The sequence below is a fragment of the Lemur catta genome, chromosome 5 (genome assembly GCF_020740605.2).
Source record: "Lemur catta isolate mLemCat1 chromosome 5, mLemCat1.pri, whole genome shotgun sequence".
Lineage (NCBI taxonomy): Eukaryota > Metazoa > Chordata > Mammalia > Primates > Lemuridae > Lemur > Lemur catta.
The window spans coordinates 13,865,280-13,885,441 of NC_059132.1; the positions used below are offsets into that span (position 1 = coordinate 13,865,280).

The window sequence follows — 20,162 nt, forward strand, 5'->3', positions numbered from 1 at the left end:
CTCCTCCAAAAGGGTTGTACACATTTGCTTTCCCACCAGAAGTATATGAGAGGGCCTGTTTCCTCACTGCTTCATTGAAGAATGTGTTGGCATACTTCTGCATATTTGCCAGTATATTAGGTGAGAAATGTGTAGCTTTAATTTGCATTTCTTTAATTATGAGTCATTCTGAATACCTTTTCCTATTTAACGTCATGTTTATGTCATTAGGAAAAATCTATTCTTGTCTTTCCCCTATTTTGCTGTTGGGGTTTGGGTATTTTTTATCCCCTTCAATTTAAAAGAAATTTTTAGGGATATTAGTCCTTTTATCTGTAACATGTTGCAAATACTTTTTTCCAGTATGTCATTTTCCTTTTGACTTATTTATGATGTTACTTATTTATTTATTTTTTGAGACAGAGTCTCGCTCTGTCGTCCTGGGTAGAGGACAGTGACATCATCTTAGCTCACTGCAACTTCCAACTCCTGGGCTCAAGCGATTCTCCTGCCTCAGCCTCCCGAGTAGCTGGGATTACAGGTGTGTGCCAGGATGCCCAGATAACTTTTCTATTTTTAGTAGAGGCGGATCTTGCTCTTGCTCAGGCTGATCTTTAACTCCAGAGCTCGAGCGATTCTCCTACCTTGGCCTCCCAGAGTGCTAGGATTACAGGTGTGAACCACTGTGCCCAGCCTATGGTGTTTTAAAAAAAAAAAAAATGCTATGCAAGGTTTGAAATTTTTATCTAGTCAAATTTTTCTGTTTTTGCTTTAGATTTTGAGTCATAGTTAAAACAACCTTTCCCTATACCTAGGTTTCAAAATTATTTACCCATGCTTTTTTCCAGTACTTAACAGTTTTATTTTTTAAATTTCTGGTCTATTTGGAGTCTATTCATGTACACTCTATGAAATATGGGTCTAATTTTATCTTTTTCCAAATTGTTAACTAGTTGTCCCAGCATTACTTATTAAAAAGTTCCCCAGTGATTTGAGATGCTACTTTTATCATGTGCTAAATTTTCAGATGTACTTGGGTCTGTTTCTGGACTTTCTATTCCATTAGACCAGAATTTGGTAAACTGTGGCCTGCAGGCCAAATGTAGCCCTGTTTTTGTAAATAGTTATAGTGGAACACAGCCATGTTCATTCACTTACATATCGTCTATGGCTGCTATCATGCTAGAATGGAAGAGTTGAGTGGTTGTGACAGAGACTATGAGGCCTGCAAACTTTAAAATATTTACAATCTGACCCTTTACAGAAAAAGTTTGCTGACCCCCTACACTGGAGTAATTGTATATTCATATGGCATAAAAATACCTTACTTTTAATTAGAGAGGCTTATAGTGTATTTTACTGTCTGATAAGATTAATCCCCCACACTCCACAATAGCTTTTCTTTTTCTGTGATTTTTACTGCGTACTCCAAAAAGTTTTTCCATATGAACTTGAGTATCAGCTTGTCTAGTTCTGTAAACAAGCTTTTTGTGTGGTTATTAGGGATATTTTAAACTTACAAACTTGGAAGAACTGTCATCTTTATAATGTTGAGTTTTCTTATCTAACAAGTTATGAAGAATAGAGAAACCTGTCAAAGAACTAATCCACAAAAATGCATCAGACTGGCTGGGCATGGTGGCTCACGCATGTGATCCTAGTACTCTAGGAGGCCAAGACGGGAGGATTGTGTGAGGCCAGCAGTTCTGAGACCAGCCTGAGGTAGAGCGAGACCCCATCTCTACAAAAAAAAAAAGAAAAAATTAGCCGAGCGTAGTGGCATGCAACCATAGTAGCTACTCAGGGGGCTGAGACGAGAGGATTGCTTGAGCCCAGGAGTTTGAAGTTGCAGTGAGCTATTGTACTCTAGCCCGGGCAACAGAGCAAAACTCTGCCTCAAAAAAAAAAAAAGGAAAAAAAGAAAGAAAGAAAAGAAAAGCTTCAGAGCAACATGGATGGTTTCACAGGCTATTCTACCACACCTCCTGACAAGAATTTATGGCCAGAAACCATAAATTGTTCTATACCACTGATTGAGGGAAAATTTCTTTGGGGTATTATTTCTAGTTTTATTATCTTTATTAACTTTAAAGTTTTATTTTTTTATACAGGCCTGTAAATCTTCAAAGTTTTATTATCTTTTGATTGTATTATTTTCTAATTTGTCTCCTTTATGGAACTTATTTCTTTGTGGTCTAATATATGATCAGTTTTCATAAACTTTTTTATGTATGCTTGAAAAGCAGATGTAGTCTCTATTAATAGGGTTTAAGGTTTCATATCTACCTGTAAATTCTGCCTACCTTCTTATGTTTATTCTTCTAAATTTTTATTTTATGTTTTCTGGAGCTGTTTTGTACTCAGAGTAATGTGTATAGTGTACTTTTATCCATCTCTTTGTATTTCTTTCAGTTTGTTTCTTTTCATGATGTGTTTTTTTTGCTCTTTTATTTTTGAAATTTCTTTTTAAAGTTAGAAAGGTTTGTAGTTTTTTACTTTTAGAATTTTTGGAATGCTTCTAGTTCTGTTTTTTAATCTAACATTTTATTAACAAGTTTATCAATTTTTAATAGTATTCTTTAACTCCCATCCTATTTCCTGTACAACAGTCAGACCTTGTTCTTTCCTCTTCCTTATTCCTTCTTCCATTTTTAAAGTTGCATTATTTCTACTTTGTCAGAATGTGACATATTATTCTTCTGCTGTTGTCTTCAACTTTGTTTTAGTCTTGGGTCCATAATTAGTTATTTTAAATGCTTACTATTAATCTTTAATCTTTTTGCTAAAATTTTCCAAGTCATCTCTCATTTACTCAGGAAAATCTTTGCTTTGCCAGTCTAATTAATGCTCTTTTAATTAAAACATTTTTGGGGTGGGTACTAAAAAATGTTTTAAAGTCTAATGATTTTCTTAGAATATCTCTTGGAGTTTATTGCTGTGGGCCAATTTTCCCTAATACCTGGAGACCTTTTCTTTTCTTTTTCTTTTTCTTTGGCAGTCTTACTCTTGCCTGGGCTGGAGTGCCTTGGCATCAGCCTAGCTCACAGCAACCTCAAACTCCTGGGCTTAAGTGATCCTCCTGCCTCAGCCTCCCGAGTAGCTGGGACTACAGGCATGTGCCACCATGCCCGGCTAATTTTTTTCTATATATTTTTGGTTGTCCAGCTAATTTCTTTCTATTTTTAGTAGAGATGGCATCTCACTCTTGCTCAGGCTTGTCTCGAACTCCTGAGCTCAAACAATCCGCCCGCCTCGGCCTCCTGGAGTGCTAGGATTACAGGCATGAGCCACTGCACGCAGCCTGGAGACCTTTTCAACATGCAGTTCAGGTTTCCTTTTTTTCCTGGAAATTTTTTTGAATTATAGTTTTCTCCCCTTTTAAATAATAGCTTTATTGAGATATGATTCACATATCATACAGTGTACCCATTTAAAGTATACAATTCAGTGATTTTTTGGTATATTCATGGAGTTGTATAATCATGTAAACATCAACACATCAATTTAGAACATTTTCATTACCCTGGAAAGAAACACTATGCCCTTAACCTATCACTCCCTATTTCTTTCACCCACCCAATCCACCACTTGGATCATCACTTTAAATGTTATTTCTGTTCTTCTGGGGCTTTGGGTAAAAAAATAAATAAAATAAAATAAAATAAAATAAAATAAAATAAAATGTTATTTCTGTTACATTATTATTATTATTATTTTTCTTTAGAATCTCTAGTTATATATAGGTTGGATCTCCTTTGTCTTCCATTTCAACTATTTTCTCTCTGTCCCATTTTACTTCTTTATCTCATTTTCATTCTCTTGGTTATTTTCTTGCTTTGTTTTCATGTTTCTCAGTCATTTTCAAATTTAAAAAAATTTCACCCTTTTTTGGGTATTATTTAATCTCATTTGTCAAAATTTTGTTTTTATTTCTTTTCTGAATTAAGTCAATTCATATTTCTTTCTGATTTTGGTCCATTTCTGTTTCTAAATTTTGTATTTCTGATTCAAGGTGTTTTAAAAATAACATCAGATCCCTGTTTGAGCATATTTAATTCAGTTCGGAGTAATTCTTTTCAACCAGGTTCCTTAAGAATAGTATGCTATAATGCATGCACTGAGGCATACATTGTAAATAATGAATTAACTTCTTTCATACATAACTAGAATGACACTATCTATGTACCATCCTTAGGAAAATTAAGAAAATAGTCATCAAAATTGCTTTCATTAGGGCTTAATTATCTCATAGAACCCCAGTTAAGAAAGACTTGTTTGGCTGTTGTTTTAGTTTTCTTTTTTTGTTTGTTTGTTTTATTATTTTCTTTGCTTTCTGTCTCTCTCCTTTTCATGTGTAGGACTATCATTAGCTTTTCTGTTTTGTTTTTTTTTTAAATAGATGAAGATTGCTTGTGTCATTATATTTTTGGGAGATAGTGCTGGCAGTTTGAGGTGGTTTAAGTTGACAAGATTCCTAATTTAAGAGCATCCTTTGCCAGTGTATAGTTTCTTTACTGGATGCCTTGTTTTCCCCCACAGGGTAACCAGGAAATGGTGGGAGGAAGGGCTTTTCATCCTTTGAATGTTTTTAAAAATTCTTTTCTCTTGAAGGGTCCTAAAATCATTCCTCCTGCAATTTCTTTTTCCCTTAATTGTATAGTTTTCAAAATATTCCTTGCCTTTCCTTTTCTTTTTTAAGAAAATTAATAAACTTCATTTTATAAAGCAGTTTTAAGTTCCCAGTAAATTGAGCTGAAAGTAGTGAGGATTCCCATACACCCTCTGTCCCCATACATGCAGAGTCTCCTGTAGGATGGAATATCCCACACCAAAGGGTACATTTGATGCAATGGATGAACCTACATTGACACATCATTGTCATGACTTATGATGTGGAGCATCTTTTCACCTGCTTATTTGCCATCTGTATATCTTCTTTGGTGAAGTGTCTGTTAAGTTTGGCCCATTTTTTAAATTGTTTTTTGTTTTCTTATTATTGAGTTTTAAGAATTGTTTCTATATTTTGGATAATAGTTCTTTGTCAAATATGACTTTTGCAAATATTTTCTCTCAGTCTATGGCTTGTTTTTTCATTCTCTTAACGGTGTTTCACACAGCAGAAATTTTTAATTTTGATGAAGTTCAGTTTATCAATTCTTTCTTCCTTGGATTGTGCCTTTGGTGTTGTATCTGAAAAGTCATCAACAAACCTAAGATCATCTAGGTTTTCTCCTATGTTTTCTTCCAGGAGTTTTATAGTTTTGTGTATACATTTAAGTCTGTAATCTATTTTGAGTTAATTTTTGTGAAACGTGTAAGGTTTGTGTCTAGATTCAAATATATATATATATATATATATATATATATATATATATATATATAGCCTATATGTGTCCATTTGTTGAAGAGACTATCTTCTCCATTGAATTGCCTTTGCTCTATTATTAAAGATCAATTGACCATATTTATGTGGGTCTAATTCTGGGCTTTCTGTTCTGTTCCATTGATCTGTTTGTCTCTTCTTTTGCCAATACCACTGTCTTGATTACTGTAGTTTTATAGTAAATCTTAAAATGAGGTAGTGAAAAGTTCTTCAGTTTTGTTCTTCAGAACTTCAGTCGTGTTGGCTATTCTGGGTCTTTTGCCTCTCCCTGTAGCATTCTTGAGAGTCGTTTTGTCAGTATCCACAAAATAACTTGCTGGATTTTGATTGGGATTGCACTGAATTTATGGATCAAGTTGAGAACAACTGAGGCCTTGACAATATTGAGTCTTCCTTCCTATCCATGAACAGAGAATATCTCTCCATTTATATAGTTCTTAGATTCTTTCATCAGAGTTTTGTAGTTTTCCTCATATAGATCTTATGCATATTTTGTTATATTTATACTTAAGTATTTCTTTCTTAAGTATTTAGGGCTAATGTAAGTGGTAATGTGTTTTTAGGTTCACATTTCATTTGTTCATTACTGGTATATAGGAGAGTGATTGACTTTTATGTATTAACTTTATCCTGCAAACTTATAAGTTATTTCTTAGTTCCAGGAAGTTTTTTTGTTGATTCTTTTATTTAGCTTTTTTACATAGACAATCATGTCATCTGCGAACCAAAGCAGTTTCATTTTTTCCTTCCCAATCTGCATACTTTTTATTTCTCTTTCTTGTCTTCCTGCATTAGCTAGAACTTCTTCTACTACAGTTTTTTTTTTTTTTTTTTGAGACAGAGTGTCACTTTGTTGCCCTGGCTAGAGTGAGTGCCGTGGCGTCAGCCTAGCTCACAGCAACCTCAAACTCCTGGGCTTAAGTGATCCTACTGCCTCAGCCTCCCCAGTAGCTGGGACTACAGGCATGCGCCACCATGCCCGGCTAATTTTTTCTATATATATATATATCTTAGTTGGCCAGATAATTTCTTTCTATTTTTTTAGTAGAGACGGGGTCTCACTCTTGCTGAGGCTGGTCTCGAACTCCTGACCTCGAGCCATCCACCCGCCTCGGCCTCCCAGAGTGCTAGGATTACAGGCGTGAGCCACCGCGCCCGGCCTTTTAGTACAGTTTTGAAAAGCAGTGGTGAGAAGGAACATCCTTACCTTGTTCCAGATATTAGTGGGAAATCTTTTACTTTTTCACCAATAAGTATTATGTTACCTGTAGGTTTTTTGTAGATGTTTTTTATTAAGCTGAGGGAGTTCCCCTCTATTTGCCTTTTACCTTTATATTCTTCTCTTTAAAGAGTGGTCGTTCGAATACTGCCTCTTTGCGTCTCTCATCTTCTTTTAAGTCCTTTATCTGTAATCAACTCTAAAACTACCAGGAGTCTTTTTCAGTATTTTCACGGTTAATGTGATTTTATGTCAATCTTTGGTCTGCTGCTTGTTTCTCCCCCTTGTTTTCTCTTCTGCACAGTTTATCCTGGACTGCTCTGCCCTTGATATTCATGCAGACTATGGCAGGAGCATAAGGATGTGCCAGGATCAAATTGTTTAATTTTCTACTTAATATTCTGTGCCTTCTAGTTTTGCTGAAGCCTTGAGTTTTGTGTTGCTTCATTTGTGGTGGTTTTTTGGGAGGGAGGGCGGTTGGTAGACAGATGGGGTTTCAGTGTATTGCCAGGATGGTTTCAAACTCCTGCCCTCAAGTGATCCTCCTGCCTTGGCTTGCCAAAGTGCTGGGATTACAGGCATGAGCCACTGTGTCTGGCCACTTCATTTGTCTTTTTTATTCTTTATATCCTGTGACTTTGCTCATGTCACACATTAACTTTTGTTTCATAGATTTGTTAGGATTTTCTACATGGGCAGTCATACCATCTGTATCTTTTCTGATATTTATGTTTTTATTTCTTTTTCTTGCCCTGTTGCACTAGCTGTGACTAATGAAATTTGTGTTGACTAGAACAGTGAATGGGCTTTCTAGCTTTGTTCTTGAGTACGGGGGAAAATGTCCCATCTTTGAATATTAAGTATGATATACGGTGTAGAGGCTTTTATTATATTCTCTTTATCATATTGAAGAAATTATCTGAGAGTTTTTAATCATGAGTGAGTATTAAATATTGTCAGATGCTCTAAATGCATCTGTTGAAATCATCCATTCTATCTCACTGGTGTAATATGTGTGTAATATGCTAATTCCACAGTTTTGATGATTATAGCTTTGTAGTGAGTTTTGAAATCAACTTTTTCATAGCTGATTGAAATCCAACTTTGTTCTTGTGTTTCAAGATTGTTTTGACTATTCAGAGTGCCTTGAATTCCTAATGAATTTTAGGATGAATTTTTCTATTTCTGCAAAAAAATAGGGATTTTGAAAGGGATTGCTTTATATCTGTAGATTGCTTTGGGTAGTACTGACATCTTAATATTAAACCTTGCAATTCATAGACATGGAATATCTTTCCTATTATTTATTTCTTTAGTTTCCTTTCAGCAACATTTTGTACTTTTCAGTTAGTCAATCATATTTTACAGAAATTAAAATATGAGAAAAAATTAATGTATATATACTGTTATTTTTACTATTTTTCTCTTTATTCTCTTCATTTATTTCTCCATTCCTTTACAAGACCCAGATTTTCTTCTGTTTCATTTTCCTTCTGCCTGAAATGTTCCTTTAACATTTCTTGTAATGGATGTCTGAGGACTAGATTAGTGTGGAGTACGGGAGGCCAAGTGAAAGAAATATATTAAGGAGGAAGTGCTCAGTGTTGCTGATAGGCCAAGAAATATGAGAAATGAGAGTTGACCCTTAGATTTAATAACTTATAATATGAAATCTATTCTGATGAAAATAAATGATTATTAGCAAGGAATTAGCAAGTAAAATTCAATTCAGCCATCTGTTTGCTGAATACATATTCTTTTGGATCTCATGGATTTCTAGGAATTTGGTGAAGAGGTAATTGTCAAAGTAGGCATGAAGGTTCATTGCCGTATTGTGTTTAATAGTAAAAATACAATGTCCATTGAATTGTGTAAGCAAATTAATGGGATAAAGTAAACTGTAGCTGTTAAAAACAAAAATGTAGATCTACAGTGACATGGAAAGATGTGCACAACACATGGAAAAAAGCAGTTACTAAAGAGCATGTTTTAAATAATTTTCACGCGCGCGTGCATACATACACACACACACACACACACACACACGGACACACGAGTTTACAATCTGTGTGCCAAAATGGTACAGTGGTTATTTCGGGGTGGCAGTATTTGAGTTGATTGTTTTTTCTTTTTTAAGAAACTTCATTTGTATATTTTCTTTTTTGATATGTCTGTATAAGTCTTTTGCCCATTTTAAAAATTGTGTTTATATGTTATTGTGATTTTTCCCTGATTTGAAGTGACCTTAAAAAAAATATTCTGGATGTATTGTTAGTCTTTTCCCACTCTGTGGGCTGCCTTTTTTCATTTACATTTAATTCCCTTTTAAAAAATTGATATATTATGCATATCATAAAATTAAAGCATTCCATGTATGCAATTCAATGATGTATCATCATCATAAATCAGTTTTAGAACAGGAGTCGCGGAGCTCATATGGTGATGCGAGTGATGGGGAGCATCTGTAAATACAGATGATGAAGGTTGCTTGCCTGCCACTCACCTCTTGCTGTGCAGCCTGGTTCCTAACAGGCCACAGATTACTTTTCCTTGTTGTTATAAAGAGATATGTACACTTCAAGGAAAATTTAGATGAGATATATAAACAAAAAGAAAATAAAAATTACAGAGATAGTATTGTAAGCATTTTAACATGCAGTTGCTTTCCTAAATAAATACTTAAATAAATTAAATTTTATTTTTAAGGATGAGATCATAAGACATATTTTGACCTGCTTTTTTCCCCACTTAAAATAGTTTAGACCTTTTTCCATGTCACTATTCTTCTAAAATAGTGTTTCATTAACTTTAGATGGTTGTGTACGACCTTCAAAATTTTCACATGTCTGTATGTCATTTGTTCTTTTACTTCACATATTTTAAAAATCTGTGGGAACTGTATATTACTGCATGACTGGAAAATCAATGACACTAGCATAGGTTACTGTAAAAATAAATGCCATAAAAACAAAACCCATATGAAATACTAGCCAGATATAATTTTTTTAACAGAAAACTGAACAGACGATCAGCTCTTTTTGTTAAAAACAGACAATTGCAAGTATTAGAGAGATGTAAAAATATATTTTGATGGAATTAAAATTGAAAGAAAACTGAAAAGATTGTAACTTTTGTACTGTGGAATTTATTGTATTCCCCTCCCTTAACACCAGGGGTTTTCAGGTGTTTTCACAGTAATAAATAAAATTTACATTTAGACCTACTGTACATGAACATGTGTATTCATGTGTGTGTGAATATAATTTATATGTGCATGTATATGTTATGTATGTGTATTCATTCAGAAAAAGCACTGCCATTTTTAATTGTAAGATACCCTTGATCATTAAGAAACATCTCTAATTCAGAGATGTTAATATGTGAAAAAATGCATCTTAGAACTAATGAAATGAGGTATGCAATATGTTCTAGTCTTTCTGTTTTAGTTTTTTTAAAAAATGCTGGTTATCCCTTAAATCGATATTGTGAACTATAATGGATTGCAGCCTCCAATCTGGAAAACATGAACTTAAAATTTAAAAATATGAATCTTAAACCCAACTTTATTTAAAAAATTAGTAAAGATGAATTTTAAATGTAAATGTACAAAGTAAAATAAAACTTTTAGGCTATTACATGGGAGAATATACTCCGGGATCCTAACACCTGGCTGTGGACTGGTACTGGCCTGTGGCCTGTTAGGAACCAGCCACACAGAGGGAAGTAAGTGAGTGAAGCTTTATCTGTATTTACAGTCACTCACATCACCACCTCAGCTCCCCCGACACCCACTCCCACCCCCACCCCCCACCCCGGGCCATGGAAAAATTATCTTCCATGAAACTAGTCCCTGGTGCCAAAAAGGTTAGGGCCCACTGCTTTATGACCTTAGAAGAAACATTTCTTGAGTAAGCACAGAAAAGCAGAAATTAATAAAGGAAAAAATTGATAAACTACGTTAAAATTTATAACTTCTATTTATCAAAAGATACCATTATGAGAATGAAAAGTTAAGGCACAGGTTGAGAGAAGACCTTTGTAACAAATATATTTGCAAAAGGACTCCATTCTAGAATATGTAAAGATTTCCTAGAAATTGGTAAGTCAAAGTCTATAGTAATTAAAAATTGATTAAAAGCTTTGAAATCCAAATGGCTAATAAATTTATGAAAAGGTGCTCAACATCATTAGTTATCAGGAAAATGCAGATTAAAGCCACATAGAGATACTCCTGTATACCCAGCAGAAAGTTAGTATTAAGACAAACAAAAAACAAATCAAAACTCTTACCTGGTAACTCATACCTGGTATGTACAGGTTCTGCATCAGAGGATTCAGCCAACATGGTTGAAAATATTTTTTTAAAAACAATAAAAAATATATACATTTTAAAAATACAATGTAACAGCTATTCATATTGCATTTACACTGTATTACAAGTAATCTAGAAATAATTCATTCTAAGTATACAGGAGGATGTGTGTAGGTTGTATGCAAATAATACACCATTTTATGCAAGGGACTTCAGCATCCCCAGATTTTGTTATCTGCAGGAATCAATCCCTTGCAGATACCAAGGGATGACTGTATACTTACTTTTTACTTTTTTTTTTCTTTTTGATACAGGGTCTCTTCTGTTGCCTGGGTTAGAGTGCAGTGGCATCATCATAGCTCAGCTCCCCGGGTAGCTGGGATTATAGGCGCATGCCACCATGGCCAGCTAATATTTTCTATTTTTAATTGCCTGGCTAATTTTTGTTTTTCTATTTTTTTTTAGTAGAGATGGGGTCTCACTCTTGCCCAGGCTGGTCTTGAACTCCTGACCTTAAGTGATCCTTTCCTCCTTGGCTTCCCAGAGTGCTAGGATTACAGGTGTGAGCCACTGCTCCTGGCCTAGGGTGGCTATTATGGAAAAAACAAAACAAAACAAAACAAGAAAAAAAAAAACCCACAAACCCAAAAGAGAGCAAGAGTTGGCTAAGGTGTGGAGAAATTAGAACCCTTATATACAGAATGCAAAATGGTGCAGCCCCTATGGGAAACAATATGGAGGTTCCTCAAAAAATTAAAAATGGAACTAGATCCAGAACTTGTAGGTATTTATCCAAAAGAATTGAAATCAGGATCTTGGAGAGATATTAGCACTCAAGTTCATTGCAGCATGATTCACAATAGCCCAGATGTGAAAACAACCTAAATGTCCACCAGCAGTTGAATGGATTAAAAAATGTGGTATATACATACAATGGAATATTATTCAGCCTTTAAAAAGAAGGAAATTCAGTGTGATAACATGGATGACCCTTGAGGACATTATATTAAGTAAAATGAACCAGTCACAGAACGACAAATACTGCGTGATTCTGCTTATATGAACAGGTATCTGAAATATTAGTAGCAAAACTCATAAAAGCAAAGAATAAAATGGTGATAGAGAATGGTGGTTGCCAGGGGTGAGAGGAGGGGCAAATGGGGAGTTGCTAATCAATAGGTATAAAACTTCTGTTATGTAAGATGAGTAAGTTCTAGAGATCTGCTGTACATTGTGCCTATACACTTAAAAATCTGTTAAGAGGGTAGATCTCATGTTAAGGGTACTTACCACAATTAAAAAAACAACCAGGCAAAATGAATATATGGTGATGTTAAAAAAAAAATAGTGATTACCTTTGAAGGGTTAATGCTAGGGAGTTAATATGAGGGAGACATTTGGAGCCCTGGTAATGTTCTTTATATTCATCTTAATAACGTTATACTTGAGAATTTGGCTCTTTATTATATTGTATTAATAAAAATAGTTTTAAAAATAATTTTTTGCCATCAGTGCCATCTTTTCATTTATTTACTTATTTTTATAGACTTCATTTTTTAAACAGTTTTGAGTTCATAGCAGAATTTGGAGAAGAATACAGAGACATCTCATATATGCTCTGGCCTCACATGGCACAGCCTCTTCCATTTCAGCATGCGCCACCAGAGTGTACATTTGTTACCTTTGAACTACATTGACATGTCATTATTGCCCATAGTCCATAGTTCATATCACTCTTGGCTTTGTACATATCTGTGGGTTTGGACAAATGTATAATGACATGAATACACCATTATAGTATCATACAGAATAGTTTTATTACCCTAAAAATCCTCTGTGCTCTGTGTACCATATTTTTAAATGAAATCCTATTGTTGGACATTTACAATGTTTTCTTTTTTACACATTACAAATTGTTGTAGCTGCAATTTTATATAGGTCTACAATTCCTTAGGATAAATTGCTGTAAGTTAAACTATGTCCATTGTTGTATAGTACTCTTTGAAGTTATGCATTGATAAATAGTCCCTAAGAGGTGACAATTTATAATCCTACCAGAGAGTCCAATTCCTATATAGTAAATAAAAGTTACTAATTTGATAGGTGAAAAATTATATCTTTTTTGTTACAGTGGGTGTTCATTTTTGGTGCCATTTAAGTTTCTTTTTTAAAAATGTACTTTTTGCTTATTTGCCTATGAAGGTACTAACTTTGTTTTTCTAACTAATTTACAAGATATCTTTCTATAGTATGTTATTTATCATATGTTACAATTTTTCCCTCAATGTATTTGTCATTATAACTTGTTGATTTTGAACATTCAGGAATTTAAAATTTTTATTTAGTCAAATCTAAATTCTTTACTGTTTGGTGACATCATGCTTAGACAGCGTTTTCCCTATTTTATGAGTTTTTAAATATTCTTCTGTGTTGCTTTTAATAGTTTATGGTTTTATTTTTTCATGCTTGATTCTTTTTATCCACAGTATATTTTGGCATGTGTTATAAGACAGCATTTGCCTTTTATTTTTAATACTCTTTATCCCTTTCCCACCAGTTTGAAGTTCTAACTGTCGTACACAAATTCCTAAGTGTATTTGTTTCTGGACTTTCTCTTCTGTTTCATTGATTTTAGTTTGTGAGGACCACACTACTTTAATTAGCATAGCTTTTAAGAAAAATGCTACTGTCTAGTAATATGGTTGCTCCTCTCTCTTAAAAAATAATTAGTGATGACGAAAGGAAGAAAAACCTTCTACATTCTTCCAGATATTTTTAGTATCATCTCTTGTCATATAATGTCAATAACAACAAAATACTTATTATAAATTCGAGTGGAACTAGTTTAGATTAATTAGAAGAAAACTTACTGCATTGTGATAATTATGTAACAACAATTTTAACCAAACTCCCAATGGATTTAAAATGTTTTAGTAGTTGGTATTTTTATTACGTTGTTTAAAGAAAACAACTGGTATATTCCTGTATTTAAGCATCGTGTGGAAGGAGGAGAAGGTTTCCAGTCGAGCTGTTTAGTGGGGGTCAGGTCATTGTGTCTGCATACACGCATACATGGCCTTCTTCCTTCTGAGTTGCCAGGTTAGTGTGAGAGAGAGGGCCTGCTGTTTTGGAAAAGCTTGTTTTTTCTTTTTCAAAATGAATACTTCTAGCTTTTTTAGGGATTTTAATTCCCAGCAATGTGTTGGTGAGATTTAGGTTTAAGGTTTAGGTTTTAGGGGCCTAGATGCAGTTAACAATAACAACAAAAAGGTGTTTGGTTTGCCTTGGCCAGTCACTGTTCTATGTATTTATCTTTGGAATTTATGGCAAGTAGTAATTGGCAGAATAGATTCAGATTTTTCTGCTTGGCCTAGTGTTAAACATATAGCAGACTCTTCATGATTTCTAACTGTATTTGAGATTTCTTCTGTGGCATAGGATGCTATATCAGTTTTTTAAAAAATGTTCATGGGAAATTGAAAATAATGTATAGTCTCTTAAAGGGTAGAAATTTGAGCTCTATCTTTAATAGTAAATCAAACTGCTGCTGCTTTTTTTTTTTGTCTACTTCATCTATCAAAGATGGAAAGACTTTTGAAAAATAAAAAATATTTCCAACTTTTTTTCTTGATGTACTTTGTGAAATTCTATCCAGTATATGGAAGCACATATTATCCTCTTTATAAATTTTGCTTTTTAGAGCTTTTGAAAATTCTTTGTTATTCAGTGGTTTGACTTGAATATTGCTCTCCTTGCAATAATGACTCTTTGCTTTCCTTGTAATTTGAAAATTTCAGCTATGTTTTTGCTCATTTCTTTTAGCCTTTTTGTGTGAATTTGATATTACACTTACCCTTGTGGCCAGGGGAATTCCTGAATTTAACTTTGTTTTATTAAAACATGCTGCTTGCAATGAATTAAGTTGATTTCATGGGCTACAGCCAGCAGCTGGAAAACACCTGAGACATATTTTTCTGTATGGAAAGTACATTGACTTCTGAGTAGAACAGACTTGGGTCTGAATGCTGCATCTCTCATTTACCAGCGATGTGACTCTTAACCAGTTACTTGCAAAATTAGCAGCATTTTTAAACTAGGAAATTGATTCTTCTTATATAACTCTCAAAGTGGGGAATTTTCCAAGTGAAATATTCTGTGTTAGTTGGTGGAACCTACTGGCAAAGATATATCACTACTTAGAGCCAGCTGTGCCTATATACAAACTAAAAGAAAATAAAGGCTAGGTCATTGCAACTAGCCTACCACTTCTGTTGTTTGGCCTGACACTGAGAAGGCAAAATGTATAAAAGAGATTCCAGAATTAGTGATACACTACAAAGAAACAAGGAATTCTAGGTGGTAGCTGAGATTTCATAGCAGATGCAATATTGCTGTACTAAATTACACAGCTGATGAAAAATCTTCCATGACAAATTTCAACTCACGATATTGTGTGGCCTTAAAAAAAAAAGATGGTGTAATGGGGTGCACTTTCCTAGGTTTTGTTTGGGTTTAAATAGAATTCGGTTTATGGAAAGTAATTTACATCTGGGTTACCTAGATGCTACCTAGAATGCATTTGTTTACTAAGGTGAGGAGTTTTTGTCATTAACAGCCTGGGGTAGCAGTGTTAATGAAAATGCACAGGTAAAATGGAAAGTTACTTTTGCTAAGCTGTTTACCATATTTAAAGACCACACTACATGTATTTTCAGGTTGTTTTCTTTTTTTTTAACAGTAGTGTGGAATTTGATTATTTTTCTATCTTCTTTCATTAGACACATTTGTGATCAGTGGTATAAAATTTCCAAATCTGACTCTGAGGGTAATCTGACTATTTGAAATAACCTACTAGCCAAACCAATTGTTCTTAGTATAGAAATTTATACTACCAGTTATGCTCAGAAATCTGTTTGTGAAGACAGAGCAACCACTTGTGCCTGTCTTTGTTTTCCTTTGCAGTGATGGAAAAAGTGTCTTTAAAATGAGATTGGGATTTTCATTATGCTGCAAATAGCTGTAGTGTATATGTAGTCTAACTGGGGGTGGAAGGTGTGGGGAGCATCATATAGGTAGAAGGAGTCTAGGTTTGAATCTTGGTACTTATTTGATGCATAACCCCAGGAAATTTGCATAACATTTCTGAGCCATAGTTCCCCCAATCTGTAAAATAGGATATGTGTATTACCATGTAGGGTCATTGTAAAGATTAGAGATAATTTATATAAAGTTTCTAACACAATGCCTGGGTATCATAGGTAGTCATTAAATAGTAATTATTGTTATCTTTATTACTCTGTGGAGCTATTAGATAAAGTATATAGTTGATCATATTTTTAATATATAGTTATTGACTGATTTCACAAATTTTACTTAAAAAAATACCCAGGAACAGACATTAGTGGTATTTGGTAGTTCTGAAATAACACATATTGGGATGGAGTCTGTCAATGCAGCTTCCTTATTTAGGTTGGTGTTACCATGTGGACTAATCACTTTGCCATAGCAGTGATTTTTGATCATAGAAATGGATCAAAATTACTTGGAGAATGTAAAAAAAGAAAAAAAGAAATACATATGCCTGGGCCCCATCCACTCCATGGTCAGCCGTACATAAGGATTCATGTTATTTATAGCCCTCATCCACACCCCCAAGTGCATGGACCTTTAGTAAAGAACCCTTGGTATCATGGTTGTTTTCCAGCTATGAATTTAGTGGCAAGTAGGACATACCCCTAAATTTAGATACTAACATACTCTATGAATTACTTGGCCATGGTAAGGTCAAGCTGTATGTGAAAAGCATCACATATTGTCACAGAAGCCAAGGAGAAAGAAGTACTGAGATGGCATTGCTTTAGTATATTTTCCTAAGGAGGCAAATGTAGGGGATCACATTCCTAGAGCACTGGTTTTCAAGGGGAGAGGGTGATTTAGTCCCTCTCCCCTGGGGACATTTGGCAATCTGGAACCATTTTTGATTGTCACAGTGTTTTTGATTGTCACAGTTCGGAGGAAGGAGTGTGAGTGTTGGCGGGGGTTGAGGGGGTGCTGCTGGCATAGGTGGAGGCCAGGGAGGCTGCTAACATCTTGTAACACATATGGCAGCTCTCACAACAAAGAATTATCCTTCCCGAAATGTACCAAGAATTATCCTTCCCAGTAGTACCAAAGTTGACCTGCCCTAGAGACAAGGTGCTTCTTCCTAGATAATATCTTTTATTGGTAGTATCAGAACAGGAGAGTTTGCATTTTTACCTACTTACGTGTGATGCCCTTTGGCAGATGTAGAAGGAAAGAAATGATGAGAAGGGTAGGTAGGAAGTGAATAAGCCAGGTTGGTATTTCAAAGAGCTTTTCTTTCCCAGCAGTGTTGGAGACTTAAAGAGGATTTCAACGGTCACGTTGGCCATGGTTTCACATGAGAGTTTGGATGTGGGAACTACCTTCCTTTTCTCTTGGGAGGCTCATTGTTTTTTCTTCCCTCATCTTTTGAACCTGTAACCTTTTGTCTGTTGGCTTTAAGGAATAAAATTAAAAATGATTAAAAAAAAAAAAAAAAAAAAAACTATGGCTCCCTTAAAAGAGTTTTCTATTCTTCCCATCACCATTTATCCCCATGACCCTATATACGGGTTAAGTATCCTTTATCCAAAATGCTTCGGGCCAGAGGTCTTTTGGGTTTCAGATTTTTTTTGGATTTTGCAATATTTGCTTTATACTTACCTGTTAAGCACCCAAATCCAAAAAGCTGAAATCTGGAGTGTTCCGAGGGGCATTTCCTTTGAATGTCATATTAGTGTTCAAAAAGTTATGAATTTTGGATTTTTGGATTTGGAATGTTCAACCTGTAGCAGGCTGAAAAAGATGATAAGGAATAGGGGGAAAGTGGGCATTTCTTTTGTCTCCGAGAAGTATTTGGTGAAGTGAGAGGGAATTGGGCTGTGCTATTGCTGTAGTTCAGTGTTTGCCACTGTGTCGATTCATAGAAGTATCATAAAAGGGGGTGTTCATGTGCAACAAACTTGAGAAAGCTGCGTTGAGTTACTTTACCCTGATTTTTAAATTTTAGTAAATTATAGATCGAGCCTTTAGTATCTTAATGGAGTATATTGTAACCTCTGAGAGAAAAAGAGAGGGAAAGACAGAGCTAGAACAGAGTGTATGTAGCATTTCTCAAACCTAATTAGACCCTGGGACCCTTTTTTTCTCTGAACGTCTCCTGTGTCACCTGGAATCCTCTTTGAAAGTGATCCTCTGATCCCTGTAGCTTCAGAGCAGCATTTTCTCTTTGGTGTCTTCTCCTGAAGCCTTTATAAAAGAAATTGGAAAAATATATGGGATGGTGAAGCTATTCCAGCCCTCCAGGGTTTTATTAAATGCAATTTTGTTAAATTGTATGTCTTTATCTTCTTTTATCAAGCCTTAAGAGAATAGTTGCTGTTTTCTTCAGAGGGGTTGTTCCTTCTCACCTGTATAAGTAAACATCATTTCTCTGTTTCGGAACAAGTGAAAGGAAGAATTAAATTTCCTCCCTGTAATGACAGTTGTAGTGTACAGGGACTTCTGATGTTTTGTGTTTCCTCCTTGAGTGAAAAAGTATTAAGGTAGCTTAGGTCACAGTAGCTGTGGAGGATTCAGGGCCCTATATTTCAAAAGTTTTTAGTTTAAAACATATATATATATATATATATATATATATATATATATATATATCATTCATTTCCTCTGGGATACCTGGAGACATGTGAGTGAGGACTCACTCTTCCACTTAATTCCTTATCCCTTTACATGCTCAGCCTTTCAAGTTTCCAACCATTCTTCTTTCTCCTTGCCACTCTTAGAATCCAGACATCATGACATTGCAAGATGGCTTTGTAACTACCAAACTCAGGGGATGTGTATTGAGTCACTGTTGCCACTTTGTTTATTCTCTTAAGGAAACCTGCTGGCTTCATTAATTCCTAGGTCCCTTCCAGATAGCAGTAAAAAGAAAATTACATGGAGAGACCTTCATAAATACTGCCTTTGTTTCCCTATTCTCTCTCCCCTTCAGTATTATTCATTGCTTCTACCACTCCAGCCTTATTTTGGACCGTTGGACACACTCTTTAGCTCATGGTTGCCTTTTACATATAGAGCCCCCGCCCTCCTATCCTCTTCCCCTGTCACAGACCTTGGTGCTATAGGGCTTATAAGATTTCACTGAGGAAGCTGGTGGGGTTTCCCCATAGTCAGCCATCTGGAGCCATGCTTTTAAAAATCTCTGAAATTAGAAAAGTGTGAGAAGATAACACTTGCAGGGAAAAGTAGCATCTTCAAAACAGGCAGTGAAGGAATATGTTTTTAAATACCTGTTCCGCACCAAGCATTGTGCTGAGCAGTCTCAATCCCCACAACAACTCTGTGTGGTTTGTATTTGTTTCAGGGGCAAAATAACTTGCTCAAGGTCACACACACACAGTGAGCGAGTGACCAGATCAGGAATCGACTTCTCTCTTTGGTTTCAAAGCCTTTTGCTTTGCCGCTGTGTCATACCGCACCCCTGATCAGAGCCAGCTGTGTGACCTGTGGAGCGAAGTGTTCAGTGATGATTCTTCTGCCGTTACCTGTATTGGGTTTTCAAATGGATTGCTTAGAAATACTGTGTGGGTCCAGACATTTCAGAACTTGAAGAACATAAAAGAAAAATAGGGAAAATTTGAGGGAGAGGCTAATCACCTAAAGCAATAAACAGAATCTTGTAAACGCTGATAATTTAAATAGATCTGTAGTTATCCTTTTGCATAATGTTATGGAAAAAATGTTGTATTTAAATTTGGTACCTCAATCTTAGGATTTTAGGTTTGGGAAGGAATCTTGAGACTGGTGTCCATAAATGAGTTGTTACTCCTTTCAGAGCACAACTCTCCCACTTCCCCTTCTCATTAAGTTTCCATTTAGCCATTAGGTAGGAGCTTCAAAAGGGAAAAATCCAATCATGTATAATCTCCAGTTAATGGGCGTCTATTGAGCGACTAGGTCACCAGAAAGAATAATTACACAGTGCTTCTTTGTGCAGTAAACACAAAAATCAAAAGCTAATGCATTCCCAAGGCCAGATTGTTACTGGCTAACAGCATCCTCCTCTTCAGGGGAAAGGTTGGGGCACCCACCATGCTTGCTAGGGGAGACTGCAAAGCCATTCCAGAAAAACAAGGCTATCAAGGGAGGAAAGAGGACGGCAGGGGGGCTTCCAAGCCTTTGCCACTTCTAATTGCTGATCCGTT

General features: G+C 35.2%; 1 protein-coding gene across 3 annotated transcripts in view; it reads left to right on the plus strand.

Annotated features, from left to right (window-relative positions):
* FBXW11 (F-box and WD repeat domain containing 11) overlaps positions 1-20,162 on the plus strand; it is a 121,491-nt gene that overhangs the window by 51,921 nt on the left and 49,408 nt on the right. The gene's annotated exons all lie outside the window — the stretch shown is intronic.